The following is a 3,844-nucleotide window of genomic DNA, read 5'->3' on the forward strand; positions in this document are numbered from 1 at the left end:
TAGCCTGCAAGCTCAATGTACAAGTTTTTACAGCATACCATATATTTGTGTTTTCTTCCGTTAGAGTATTGGTATAAGTCACAAATAACCCTTATCGTTTTCTTTTAATTTTAATTAACTATACACTTTATAAAACTTGTTTAGCTGTTGTTATTATTATTATTATTATTATTATTATTAATAATAATTTAAACTCGATTGAGTCGCGAGTTAATACGTTGCAACATTTGTATGTCGTCCAACATTTTTATGTTTATTTTTTGTTAGGTTATAACGATTCCGTCACAAAGTGCTTGACCTTTTTACGTAATATTTCGGGTATCGTCAATGTCCTTTCATTAACGCGTGAGTTTACATAAAAGCTTTTGTTTTGTTTGTTTTTTATTTTTTTTTTATATATATTTTTTTTACAATAGAACTTTTGAAAATGTTTTCTACAATTTAACTTGTAAAATTTGTATATCTTTTTAACGGCTCGCAATACACATCGTGAGATGCTCGTTGTGTATTAAAACTATTTATTTGATTTAAAATTTATAAATAAGCAAAGTTGATCTAATTTCTAAATGGTTATAATTTAACTTATTTTAATTTGACTTAACAATAATGACACTGATAATTCATAACTATTATTGTGATTTGAATTGGTAGCACGTAAACGTTATTCCAATGCTTGAAATGGTCTTCTCCCCGTTGTCATTCTCTTTCCACAACCCAATACAAACCGCGTCTACACCCACACACCTTTTCACATACAATCACACATACACCACCTTCACCATGAAACTACCACCATTTTCATGGCTCACTCCATCTTCTCTCTAACCCTCTTCTTTCTCATCCAATCTTCCAACTCTTCACTCCCAACTCTTTCAATCTCCCACATCACCTCCACCAACCAAACCTTAATATGCGCCTTAACCAAGTCACAACCTCAACTCAACTGCACACCGAATATATTCCCATATGGCAACCAAATCAACTTCCCGTTAATCGGAATCGTAGGCGGGTCTAATTTCCTATGCGGGTTAGGCTCCGTATCACCAACTGATTCCGTTCTGGTATGCTGGAGGTTCCAGGCTAACGGAATCGTCGTGTTTAAACGGATTTATCATGGTTCGTCCCTTATAGAGATTGACTCCGGTGATTCCCATATTTGTGGGATTGATGGCGCCAATGGTCAGCTACTATGCTGGCAATGGGATCAGTTTAATGATGATATCGCTCTCAACCGAACCCGGTTCAGCTCTAGTGTTTCAGTTGTGGGTAATTATGTGTGTGGGTTGTCTGGCTCTGGACAAGTAATATGTTCAGGAAGTAATGACTTAAATGTTTCTAGTAATGGAAGTTACAATGCTATCTCCGCGGGTAATACCCGTGTTTGTGCTGTGAATTCGAGTAACAGTTTGAATTGTTGGGGCGAGCAGATGGTTTGGAAACCGGATGGTCTGTTTAAATCGGTTTCCGTTGGAGATAATCGGTTTTGTGCGATCCGGGTTGACGGAACTGTGATTTGCTGGGGTGACACTGGTTTCCGGTTGCCTGAATATTTACAGCGGGTTCATTTCGAGGCATTGCAGGTGAACCGCGGTGTTTTCTGTGGGATTTCGACTTGGAATTATTCGGTTTATTGTTGGGGAAATGAAGCTGTGAATTCGGTTGTGTTTGAAAATGTAATCCCGGGTTTATGTACAAGTTCTTGTACTTGTGGCCCAATTGGGAATTATGCGGCATTTTGCGAGAACGGGTTGATGATTTGTAAGCAGTGTGTTTACGATCAACCTCCGCCCACGCCGGTAATAGTACAACCGCCATCATTGCCGCCACCGCCGCCACGAAATGGTGGTTGGAGTGATAAAATGGTGGCTTTCGTGGTGGTTGGGTCAGTCGGTTCGTTTTCGTTTATACTAGTTATTGGATTTCTAATCATTCGATTCTGTAAATCGAGTGATGGTAGTCAAGTTCACGATTCGGGCCCTATGGAAGACGATCAAATCGCTTCGCAAGTTCAAGCCGCGAATCGTGTGCTTGTTAAGAAACTAAGTCATTTGATCAGTATGGGAACTGGGGGTCATTTGGAAGAATTCACATTACAAACGATTATTAACGCGACCGGTAACTTCTCGGACGATCATCGAATTGGGATTGGAAGTTTCGGGTCGGTTTACCACGGGTTACTACCAGATGGTCGGAAAGTAGCGGTGAAACGGGCCGAATTAACGAGCTCGTCATCGTATCCTGGTGGTATGCACAAACGCCAAGAGGATACAAACGAAGCGTTTGTAAACGAGCTTGAGTTTTTATCTCGGGTTAATCATAAAAACTTGGTCCGGTTACTAGGGTTTTGCGAAGAAGAAACCGAACTCGTTCTAGTATACGAATTCATGGAAAACGGGAGCCTTCATAGCCATTTGCATAGTTTATATGGCTCGTATATAATGTTGTGGCCCGCAAGGCTCAAAATCGCTCTGGATGCGGCCCGTGGGCTTGAGTACCTTCATGTCTACGCTGATCCACCGATCATTCACCGTGACATTAAGTCATCGAACATATTGCTTGATGACGAATGGACGGGTAAGGTATCGGATTTCGGGTTGTCCTTGTTGGGCCCACCAGACAACACGTCACACCTATCAATACATGCTGCAGGCACGGTCGGTTACATGGACCCCGCGTATTATAAGTTTGAGCAGTTGACAGCTAAAAGTGATGTGTACAGTTTTGGGGTTCTTTTACTGGAAATGTTATCAGGGCATCGCGCGATTCATAAAACAGAAACTGGTGAGAGAAGGAATGTGGTTGATTCGGTTGCACCTTACATTTTACGCGATGAGATACACCGGATTTTGGACCCTAAAGTCCCTCCACCAACACCGTTTGAAATCGAAGCTGTACAATATGTCGGATATATAGCTGTCGATTGTGTCGAGCTAGAGGGGCAAGATCGGCCTACAATGAGTGAAGTTGTTATGTGCTTAGAAAGGGCGTTATCGGCTTGTTTGACGATCCCGTCATTTTCTCATAGCTCGAATGGTTCGATATCATCAGTTTAAGTAATTGTAAAGATTATGAAAGCAGATCTTGCTCAGTATAGAAGGTTTTTGCATTGTTCATAAGATTAATTTTTTAAATAATATTCATTTTTTATGAGTTCATTTTAATGATTAATTTGTTTTGATGGGCCAAGTTCTAAAAAGTATTCAACAATGACCGTTTCATGTATTACAGACATGCTATTATTGGTAATAATAAAAGGAAAATCAGACTATGTTGATGTTATGAAATTGAATAATCCAAATGAGAATTCAAACAAACGAACAATATATCAGGCCGTGTCGCCATGAGGTATATTCTAAACTCCATTACCTATGTATAAACATTACGTAACTTATTTTTCACTTTATCACTTCATCTCATTCAAAGGAAATGATTTAATCCTTTTAACTATATCTCATCTCTATTAATTGTTAATTTAATATATTGTTTTTTGTTTTTTAACCCGTGAAAAGCATAATCAATGGGTCCATTTTTAACAAATATAACACAAATGAGGAGTGATTTAATAATTCTTTAAAGTGTAATGTCATCTTAATTTATGTTTGGGTCAGAGTATATTATGAGCTCAACTGAAGTTATAATATTAAATAAAACTTATAATATTAAATGATTAGGTAATTGAGCTCTTGGCAATGTTTGGACATCAGTAGTTTCATCTACGTAACATCAGGATCGTAAAATATATTATTATAAAGGATGAAATCTTTCGTACATATTTAGAATTTATATTAAGGTCAAATTATATTGTTGTGAATTATTTAACATATCAGATTTTGTATTATACTGA

The 3,844-nt window shown here is 38.0% G+C and overlaps 1 pseudogene; it reads left to right on the forward strand.

The window, feature by feature from the left end:
- The first annotated feature begins 800 nt into the window (after positions 1-800).
- On the forward strand, positions 801-3,178 carry LOC143582199 (serine/threonine-protein kinase-like protein CCR4 pseudogene; annotated as a pseudogene).
- Positions 3,179-3,844: the final 666 nt, after the last annotated feature.

This window comes from Bidens hawaiensis, unplaced genomic scaffold (genome assembly GCF_021521415.1).
Source record: "Bidens hawaiensis isolate Kalapana, Puna unplaced genomic scaffold, B.hawaiensis_p1.1 tig00031489_1, whole genome shotgun sequence".
In the NCBI taxonomy this organism is placed as follows: Eukaryota; Viridiplantae; Streptophyta; class Magnoliopsida; order Asterales; family Asteraceae; genus Bidens; species Bidens hawaiensis.